The sequence below is a fragment of the Cervus elaphus genome, chromosome 7, assembly GCF_910594005.1.
Source record: "Cervus elaphus chromosome 7, mCerEla1.1, whole genome shotgun sequence".
NCBI lineage: Eukaryota > Metazoa > Chordata > Mammalia > Artiodactyla > Cervidae > Cervus > Cervus elaphus.
In genome coordinates this window covers 25707926-25719455 of record NC_057821.1, presented here as the reverse complement: position 1 = coordinate 25719455, position 11530 = coordinate 25707926, and positions in this window count along the sequence as shown.

Sequence of the window (11530 nt, the reverse complement as noted above, 5' to 3'; positions counted from 1 at the left end):
TTTTTTTTTTCAAATTTTTGTTCTAACTCCATTTAAAATTCTTTTGCCCTACTAGTCGGTTGGGGGGAGGTGGGGAAATAAGTGTCTATGGGCCATCTACCACCTTTAAACAGAAGGTTTTGGGGGTTTGAAAAATATTTATTTCATTGCCCCAGGTCTTACTTGCAGCATATGGGATCTTTAGTTGCAGCACGGGAACTCTTAGCTGTAGCATGTGCAATCTAGTTCCCTGACCACAGATCAACCCCAGGCCCCCTGCACTGGAAGGCAGATTCTTAACCTCTACATCACCAGGGAAGTCCTCTAAACAGAAGTTTTAAATGGGCAAGTTTTGAAGAGACAGAGGGAAAAGTACAGAGGATGGGGCATTGTCTGGAAAGAGGGCTCAGAGGGCGCCTGGTAGGGCTAGGCACGTGGGACAGCTTGAAGGGACCGAGGCCCTGGGCAGAGCTGAGAAAGGTCTGATCCAAAAGTTGCAGAGAGGAGACTGGAGGAGCCTGGAGCACTTGGGGGCAGTGAACATGACCATTTCATAGCATTGCTCTAGGGAGTCCTGCTTGGGCCAAAGCATCGTACACGTGATCAACTTTATGCCAACCTTTTCTAAGCTAAGCATGAGCATCAAAGAGCAAGGCTCTTCCTACCCAACCTGTTCAACTCTACCCTCTTCTGTCATGTTTTTCTGATTTCCTCCCATTATTGCAGGGTCTCTAACAGAACTTGGCATTATTTCACTATTATCTAAATGTGAGTTGGCCTGATCTCACAGACCTATCTTCATATTTAAAAAGGTGTTAGAAACAAACAACGGGGGCTTCCCTGATGACTCAGTTGGTAAAGAATCCACCTGCAATGCAGGAGACCCCGGTTCAATTCCTGGGTCAGAAAGATCCCCTGGAGAAGGGATAGGTTACCCACGCCAGTATTCTTGGGCTTGCCTTGTGGCTCAGCTGGTAAAGAATCTGCCTGCAATGTGGGAGACCTGGGTTCAACCCCTGGGATGGGAAGATCCCCTAGAGAAGGGAACAGCTGGCTACCCATTCCAATATTCTGGCCTGGAGATTTCCATGGACTGTATAGTCCATGGGGTGGCAAAGAGTTGGACACAACTGAGCAACTTTCACTTTCACCTATAAACAACAAGGTCCTACTATACAGCCAAGAGAACTATATTCACTATCCTATGATAAACCATAATGGAAAAGAATATTTTTGTAAAAAAGAATGTATGTATACATATGAAAGTGAAAGTGAAGTCACTCAGTTGTGTCCGACTCTTTGTGACCCCATGGACTGTAGCCTACCAGGCTCTTCTGTCCATAGGATTTTCCAAGCAAGATTACTGGTTTGGGTTGCCATTTCTTTCTCCAGGGGATCTTCCCGACTTAGGGAACAAACCTGGGTCTCCAGCATTTCAGTCAGACTCTTTACCATCTGAGCCACTAGGAAATCCCTTTATGTATGCATATATGTGTAACTGAATCACTTTGCTATAAAACAGTAATTAATACAACATTGTAAATCAACTATACTTCAATAAAAAGTTTTAAATAAAAATAACAATAAAAATAGGGTTCACTGTCAGTGGAAAACTGTCACATAAAATATTAAGGTTAGAAGGACCTTAAGACATGGTCTAGCTTATACTTCTGTGCCTCGTGGTGGAACTGTACTCAGGAAGTGACTTGAAGTGCTCATCACGACTACCGACAGGCCATGTGGACAAAGGGACAGGGCTGGAGCTGGTGCCGTAAGACCTCTGGAGGAGTCCCCTGTACCACATTGCCTGGTGGTGAGCTGATGGCTGAAGCTCTCAGCTTCTCCACCCACAAAATTGCACAAGTAAATGGCCCACTCATCTTATAAGATGGTTGTAAAATCGCATGTTGTAATTCAGATCAAAATAGATCATTAAAGGCACACTACATTTTGTATTCAAAGATAAGGTAATGGAATTTGCTAGGAATTTTGCTACGAAGTATGTGGAATGTGCCGTGCCTTCAGTCCTTCTTTAAATTCAGTACATTCCCTGATCTTATGAAACTTACAATTCAGTAATATCTCTTTAGAGAAGGGGAAAGAACAAAGGCAGAAACCTGACTTTTTTAAAACACTGGAATTTGCTTCTCAAATTGGAAATAATTCAGAGCATACTTCTCTGATCCACCTCTGCTGTTCTTAGCTCAATTTTGCTCTTTTCTTGACTGATGTCGAGTTTCTCTACCCTGTATACAAAGGCTTGAAAAGCTTAAATACAGCGAAAACATCCCAAGTGACCATCGATGGATGGATGGATAAACCCAGTGGGGTATATACATGCAATGGAATATTATTCAGCCTTAAAAAGAAAAGAAATTCTCACACATGTTACAACATAGGTGAACCTGAGGCTTTTCTTCTAAATGAAATAAGCCGATCACAAAAAGACAAGCACTGTATGAGTCCATTTACATGAGGTACTTAGTCCATTCATAAAGACAGAAAGTAGAATGGTACTTCTCAGGACTTGGAGGGGAAGGGGAGTTATTGTTTAATAGGTATGGAGTTTCAGTTTTGCAAGATGAGAAGTCTTTTGGAGATGGATGGTGGCAACGTTTGCAAACAGTGTGAATGTGCTTCATGCCACTGAACAGAGCGATTAAACATGGTTAAACCAGTTGACCAAATAGTCTCATCTTTTTCCTTATTTTGCAAAAGAAATAGTTTTAAGTAACTTTTTTTAAACAGCAAGATGATAAAAATGGTATGAGTGTAACCTAAACTTTCTCCTCGTGGTATGACTTTGTATACTTATCTTATTCCTTGTCATTGAGTCTCAGGGCAGGATCTAGTTTCCAGGGCAGACCCAGCAGGGCCGGCATGTCCATGGCCCCTGATAGCTCACTCATCCGTCACTGTCCTCTGTCCTGGAGGACAAGCACTCTTAAACTTTCAGGGTTCCTTTTTTTCCTGCAAATTTTGGAGCAAAGTTTTGTTTCTGTTTTTGTCTGCCTCTAATGCTGGGAGCCCAGGAGGTGGGGCAACAGCCCTCCCCCCCAATCTTCACGCCTCGTCCTGCACCCAGCCATCCAAGGAGCACCCCACACTCGGGCCTTGCTGACCACCCTCCCCCACCCCCCCAGCTTGGGACCTGGGCCTCAAATTTCCATGTTAGGGTGAAACAAGGGTGTAAATATTTACAACTTTTATACCTGTGGTAAGACAAGAAGGGTAGCTGATGCTGTTTTCTATGGTGACACAGATGTATATTTTGATAACAGCAATTACAGGCTCAGTATCATAAGCCGTACGGCAGGCCACTACCCACTGCAGGCTTGTTAATGCAGAGAGAACTGAACTAAAGCGATTTTGTAACAACAACAACAAAAATGGTTAAAATGGTAAATGTTATGCTACATATATTTTACAGCAATTTTTTTTTAATGGGGAAAAATAAAGGTGTTTTAGTTCATTGCAAGTGTGTAAATCCATTAGCATGTCCAGAATTGAAATCAGAAGTGGGGACTTCCCTGGTGGTCCAGTTAAAAATCTGCCTTGAATGCAGAAGACACAAGTGGGCTGCCTGATCTGGGAACTAAGATCCCACATGCCAAGGAGCTCTGAGCCTGAGTACCACAACTAGAGAGTTTATGCACCACAGCAAAGATCTCTCATGCTGCAGCTAAGATCCATTGCAGTCAAATAAGAAAATAATTTATTTTAAAGTATCAGAAAAGAATTTTTTAAAAATCAGATGCTTATGCTTCTGTAGTCTTACGCACCTGCCACACAACAGTAGGCATTCAGTCTACTTGTCAGGCTGGTTGAATTGCCATGAATTTCTACATGTCAACTTGCAAGTGATTTCAGTGAATTGTTCTCAAGATTGAGATTTCTGGATGAAGTTTGAAGGCATTATAAGAAAGATGACTGAAATAGCTTTCAAAGTTACTACGTTTCAAGTATTACCTTAGAGAAAAGGGAAGAATTACAGGGACTCACTTTTAAAATGAGTCCATTTCAGCAAGTCCTGTTTCCAGACTTCTAAATGACTGGGATGGCGGGTAAACGTCAGCCCTTCCATTAACCAGGACCTTGGGCAATCGTCTGGGCCAGTCTGTGTCTTCAGGCAGCTAAGATACCATCGCCCCATTTTGCAGATGTAGCAATCCTTGTGCCCAGAGAGGCAAAGAAATTTGTGTCAAGTCACACAAAAAGTGGAGGTGTGGTTTGTGTCCAGGACTCGGGGGCCCCATCTTTCTGAACCTGTGCTTAGTTCTGCTCTGTCATGCTCTGTTTTACGTAACGTCGCTGTTTGCACACCACATTCTAGAGTGAAAATATTGTGTGTGTGTCAGCCGCTCAGTCATGTCCGACTCTTTGAGACCCCGTGGACTGTAGCCCACCAGGCTCCTCTGTCCATGGAATTCTCCAGGCAAGAATACTGGAGTGGGTTGCCATGCCCTTCTTCAGGGGATCTTCCGGACCTAGGGATTGAACTCAGGTCTTCCACATTGCAGGCAGATTCTTTATGGTTTGACTACCTGGGAAGGTGAAATTATTATCCTTTCTAATTATTGTGTAAAAAAATCTTTGGGTGTCCCAGGCTGTTGCTTATCTGAGAAAAGGTGGATGGTTATCTGGATTCAGAGACTAAAGACAAGAATCTGAGTCTGTGATGTTGCATGAATTGGTTAACCTCTCTGAATCTGATTCCTTATCTGTTAAAATATATGCTCAATTCAAAGTGTTTTTGTCAAGTGGGATTTGTTGGTGCATGTATTTTTTATAGCATAAAGGAAAAGGGTTTTCAAAGAGTGGTCCAGAAAGACCTGGGGGTTTCCCAGGAAGGGTTCAAAGAACAAAACTATTTACACGATAAAACTAAGCTCTTACCTGCCTTTCTTCACTGAAAATTTCTCACAAGTATTCAGTGGGGTTTTCAGAGATTACATGGCAGGTGGTTTTGTAACAGCCTGAATGTGGGAGCAGAAATGAGATGATCAGCTGTCTTTGATTAGGTTAGATAGTAAAGACACTTGCAAAAATGGTAACTAGTGTGATTCTTCTCAATTTTTTGTTTTGAATATACAGTTATTTTCATTAAAATATTATTTCTATTAAAATACAATGGGTTATTCAATGGACATCACCGATTCAATGGACATGAATTTGGGCAAACTTCAGGAGATGGTGAGGGACAGGGAAGCCTGGCCTGCTGCAATCCATGGGGTCTCAAAGAGTTGGACATGATTTGGCAACTGAACAACAATACAACCTAATGGGTTATTACTCTTGATTGAGATGAATTAATAAATATTTCAAAAATTTTTCAGGTCTAATTTTAATATGATAAATTTGACAGACATAGCCATCTACACAAAAGCTCTTTAAAAATTTTTTAAATTTTATTTGGAAGACAATTGCTTTACAATGTTAGTTTCTGCTGTATGACAACATGAATCAGCTATAAATGCATATATATCCCCTCTCTCTTGAACCTCCCTCCTGCCAGTACTTCCCCACCCCACTCCTCTAGGATATCACAGAGCACCAAACTAAGTACAAAAGCTCTTTGAGGGTCTCAATTTTTCAGAATGAAAAATGTCCTGAGATCCAAAAGTCTGAGAACTACTATTACAAAGTCCTGTAGAAATAGCAGAATTTTTACTTTATATCATTGGCCTTTAAAGAAAAAATGTATCACATGATAAAAAGGATGCATGCCTTTGATGGAAAATTTAGAGAATTATAGATAAATATGAAGAAGGAAACAGTATCAACAATTCCATAATACACAGAACTGTTACCACTTCTTTTTTTTGCACTTTTCTCATCATCCTTTAATTGTGAATATCTAACCTGTGATTTTGCCAGGCTTCAGAGTTTAAATTGGGTGGCTAGAAGAGTTTTAGGCGGTTATCTGCTGGCCCTCGGACCCACCTGCAGGATCTCAGCTCCACCCCAATCATCCTGTTTCTTCAACGGGTGTCTCGTTTGTTCTCATCACTGACTCTTGGGTTATCATTCGTCCATCTTTTCCTTCCTCTCCTGCTCTGCGCACATTGGAGCTGGGGCAGCTTAGATCCGCACAACCCACCACCTCCTTCGGGGTCCAGTGTCTTCATTTTCTCGGGGTGCCCTGCCTGACATGGGCAGGAGCTCTGGGGACACCGAAGTGGGGCATCGAGTATGCTGGAGTTGGTCCTGGATGCCGAAAGCCTTGCTGTGAGCGAGGCCTCCCTCCTCCAGCGGTATATGTCCTAAGGGCAGCTAATGGAGTGCAGTTTTCCTAAAAGTATCTTTTTCCTCAACATCTCCTTTAAAAAACAAATGTTTTAAAAAAAACAAAAAAAAAAACAAATGTTTTTTGTGGGGCGGGGGTGGGTGGGGTTGATGTGAACCATTTTTAAGGTCTTCATGGAATTTGTTACAATATTGTTTTTGTTTTATGTTTTGGGTTTTGGCCATGAGGCATGTAGAATCTTAGCTCCCCAACCAGGGAAACCTGCAATCCCTGCCTTGGAAGGGGAAGTCTTAACCACTAAAGCCAGGAAAGTCCTGTCATCTTCTCCCTTTGACTTCTGCCCACTTCCTATTCCTGAGCTAGGAGCCCATGGAGAGCTAGAGGAAGGACAATTTATACACTGAATACTGAATGTCACCAGAAACAGCTTCCCTGAGGTGGTCAAGGTTCAGAACTTTAAAGCTTAGTATTTTATAGCAATACTTCTCAAACTTCTGGGTCTCAGGACCACTTTTCTTAAAAATGAATGAGACCCTCAAGGAGCTTATGTATATGTGTATCTGTCAACATTTACCATGTTTGAAATTATTAGGTTGGTGCAAAAGTAATTAGGGTTTCAGACCCTGAATTTTAAATCATAAATAGGCTCAAATACATCTCTATTAATCAAAATAGGAACCATGGCAATCAATATATTTTTGCCAATGAAAAATGTTTATTTATTCCTGTAGCATAAAAATCCGTGCTTCAGGATTTGACAAACACTTGGAAAGCATTCTGTGTCCTGCTGATTGTGGAAGCGGTTTCCCTGCCAAAAGTTGTCAAGATGCTTAAAAAAGTGGTAATCAGTTGGTGAGAGGTCAGGTGAATATAGCAGATGAGGCAAAACTTTGTAGCAAAATTTGTTCAACTTTTGAAGTGTTGGTTATGCAACGTGCGGTTAGGCCTTGCAGTTTTTGATGCATCTCATCTATTTGCTGAGCATACTTCTCAGATATTATGGTTTCTCTGGGATTCAGAAAGCTGTAGTGGATCAGAGGGGCAGCAGACCACCAAACAGTGACCGTGACTCTTATTTTTGGTGCAAATTTTGGCTTTGGGAAGTGCTTTGGAGCTTCTCCTCCATCCAACCAATGAGCTGATCATCACTGATTGTCTTATAAAATCCATTTTTGTTGCACATCACAATCTAATCAAGAAATGGTTCATTGTTGTTACATAGAATAAGAGAAGTTGACACTTCAAAGCAAGAATCTTTTGATTTGTGGTCACTTGATGAGGCACCCGCTCACTGAGCTTTTTCACATTTCCAATGTGCTTCAAATGCCAAACAACCATAGAATGGTTGATGCTGACTTCTTGGGAAACTTCTTGTGTAGTTGTAAGAGGATCAGCTTCGATGATCCTCTCAGTTGGTAATTGTCAACTTCCAATGGCTGGCCACTGCGCTCCTCATCTTCAAGGCTCTAGTCTCCTTTGCAAAACTTCTTTAATTACCAGTGCACTGTACGTGCATTAGCAGTCCCTGGGCCAAATGCATTGCTGCCGTTACAAGTTGTCTCTGCTGCTTTATGACCCACTTTGAACTCCAATAAGAAAATCCCTCAAATTTGCTTTTTGTCTAACATCATTTCCATAATCTAAAATATGTATAAAATAAATAGCAAGCAATAATTCCTTATAAAAACATAAAGCAAGAAGTATGCATTAAAATGATATATAATGTAACCACATTTATTTAAGAAAGTATCCCAATATCAAATGGCAAAGTTCAGCAATGCAAAACTGAAATTACTTGAGCACCAACCTAATAAAGCAGAGATAATTTTGAAATATTTCCTAATTTATCTAAAATAACAGTAACAACTCAATACAGTTTAACAGAAATCTTATTTTTGTGGAAATAAACTTAAAACCATGTTTTTCTGAACAGAACTATAAAACTTTTATTTTTTATGAAAACAGTGTGGTATCTCATCCCTTCATGGAAATGGTGGAATCATGTCTCTGCTTTGTTTGATCTGTGGTTCTTAAATTATTTTTTAAATGTTGGTGTTTATTTCCTAATTTGCAAAACTGTTGATGAAACAGAATAGTTTCCTCAGTTCTGTCATTACCCACATTGTTATCAACCTGTAGGGCATCCCACTTCTCTTGCCTTTGAGACAAAAGGACAACAAAATATTTATAGGCAATTGGAAACAATCCACCACTATGAATTTGAGAGCTTGTTTGGTTTTGATTTTTTCTATTTGGGAGGGGATTGACATTGGGTTTGTGCTTGTGATTTTGATATTTTATATATATATATATATACATATATATATATATATACACATATATATATATATGTTAGTTATTGTTTCTATTGGCAAACAGTTCTCAAGTCTCACAGTTAAAGTAAATATTTAAAAATTTCATAATGTTTCCCAAAAAGCACCATGACAGCCAACTATGGTTCTAAGCAGCTGACCATGTTTGTCTTGTCTGCCCAGAGATTGGAAAGAGAATGCTAAGCCTCTTCTTTCTCAGAAGAGATACAGCTCAGAATCTGCTTGAAGATGATGCAGGTTCTTTTTAGAACTGAGATACTGAGACAGAACTGGGAGACTCTCCATGAATCACAAATGGCTTAAAGGTTGAGAAACTCTAAAGGAAAAACCCAAAGTTCAGTTTTAGGCAGCACAGAAGGGGATCGCTGAGAGGTCCCTCAGTGACCTGCCTGAAAGTGTCGTGGGTTACCCAAGTGCCTCGTTGGGTGGATGATGGCTGTTCTCTATGCCCTGTACGTTGACTCAGGTGAGACATTACCAAGCATTTTCTGATTTTAAGGGGTATCAGTTAAGTGCCTTTGGGTGCTCACTTTTAGAAGCATAAATAAAAAGGAGAGTCATTTATTTTGAAGTCTGGGCTAAGTTCAGGCTTACTTAGATGGGAGATGTGTTAGTAGATCTCTAATAACTGCAAGTTGGAGCCACTCATCTCTAAGGGGAGAGAGTGTAGATAGTCTTTGAGGATCATGTAATTGGGAAGGAGAGGTTGGGGCTGATTTCAGGCTTGTCTGTGTCCAGGTCTCTCCCCTCTTCCTCTGTCTGCCTCTCTCTTCTGCTTCTTGCTCCCTTGTTTGTTTCATCTCTCAGACCTGTCATATGGCCACAAATGTGGCCACAGCAACTCTAAGGTCAGGCTTGCAATTTGGCATCTGAAATGAAAAAATAATATGTCCACCTCTGATTTGGAAAATTCCAGGGAAGAACTGCACAAGTCAGACTGGGTCCCATGCCAGAAGGGACAGAAAATTCTGATGAACAGCCTTGGGGGAGGAAAAAAATATTCTTTAAAATGATGAAGTAAGGAAGCAGTGGAATCTTTTTTTTTTTTTTTTTTAATTGTTTTAACTTTTTGGCCGCACCATGGGGCATGTGGCATCTGAGTTCCCCTACAAAGGATCAAACCCTCAGCCCCTGCCTTGGAAACATGGAGTCTTAACCAATAGGCCACCATTGTAGTCCCTAGAAGCTGTGGAATCTTGATGCCAGGAGGGGCTGGGGTGTCAGACAGGCTTACTCTGTCAGGAAGGGGATGCCTTTTAATGTCCTTCTTCTCTGATTGATTTCTTCTGTGACCAGGGTCAGTTTGCTGATGCCAAGAGGTTGGTTACTTAACAATCTTATAAAGATCAAGGTACTTAACATTTCTGTGCCTGTTTCATCCTAGCAATATAGCTTAATGATACTATATCTCAGGAGGTAGCTGTGAAGATTACAGAATAACATCTGCCTCCCAGAGATGCAGTAAGGACCAGTGCTTAGCATGGCCCCGACACATAGTAAGAGTTTGGTCAAGGAAAGCTGTCATAATTACTGTTGTTATTAATAACAATGCCAGAGATCCAATTAGGAGAGTTTGGGCAAGACTGGGGCATGGCCTTAAGAAAGCAGAAGTGTCATCACTCATCTGGGACATATGGTCAGAGCTCAACCCGAGTGTGGAGACGGAGCGCCTTGATTGACTAAGTTCACCCTGTGTCAGAGTAGGGCTGGTTTTGTGGACAAAGATGGATCTGCTGTTGAGGCTGGAATTCCAGCAGATCTTTCTGTACAGAGGAGGAGAGGAGAACATACCAGCTTCACCTTGAGGGAGCTAGCAGCTTAGTGGGGAGCCAGAACCATGAACAGGTAAAGCAACAATATGTACAGTAGTATTTCGATTGTGCAAAGTAAGACCTGCATTTGGTGATGTATGTAGGAAAAAAATGGTCTGAAAGGACATGGCCAACATATAACCTGTGGGAGTCTCTAGGAACTTGGGAACTTGAGGTGATTTTGTTTTTTAAGATTATGAATTTGGGACTTCCCTGGTGGTCCAGTGGTTAAGACACTGAGCTTCTACTTTAGGGGGCATGAGTTTAATCCCTGGTCAGGAAATTAAAATTCCCCATGCTGCATAGCTTGGTCAAAAAATAGGGGAAAAGAGAGATTATGATTTTATTTTGTAATTAAGGAAAAAAAGTGATGGCTTAAAGTGATGTAAGACAGCTTACAACCCAGTTAAGAGTTCTGAAATACCACTGAAGTGAGAAATTCTGTGTTCTAGATTTGTTGTAGGAAGGTGTCATAACGGGTGGCATTTGGGGGGCTTCTGAGGGTTGGGTGGGTGTAACTGCATGGAGGGAAGAAGACACCCTAGTGAGAAACCCTGAGCAACTGGACGATCATGGCATGTGCAATTGTCACCTTATTTCCTTTCAGCTCTACGTCCACTGTTTGTCCTGCTTCCTGGTTCTGGAGCTAGACCCCAGAACATTCCTCTTTGGCCAGCTGGCACAATGCCAGGCTTTGTCATGCTACAGCTGTTTGGGGGATGGAGAAAGATCCTGACCAAAGAGGGTCTACAAAGAGCACACCAGTATTAGCCAAATAAAATACAAGAAAACCATGCAGGGTCTTAACTCCAGATGGGGAGGAATTTTCTAATGAACTGAAAGCCTAGTGAAACATCTTTCCAACATTGCCAAAGGTCTCCCAGGGCATGACACAGCTGGTGAGACTGCCCCAGCATTTTGCCTTCCACCTTACTCATTCCTTCCTCCGATGACCTGGACCTTCCTCCAGGGACTGACTTCTCAGCGGGCTGAGCACACATACTTCTCATACCATTTTACCTTTGCCCCTGGTGTTGCCACTATCTAGGGCGAAGTCTTATTCCTTGACACCTTCAAATGGTTCGTCCTTCAAAAGGCTGATCAGGCATGCTGTTGGTGGAAGAAGATTCCCCTGAGTCTCCTCCCTCCAGCTTAGTACC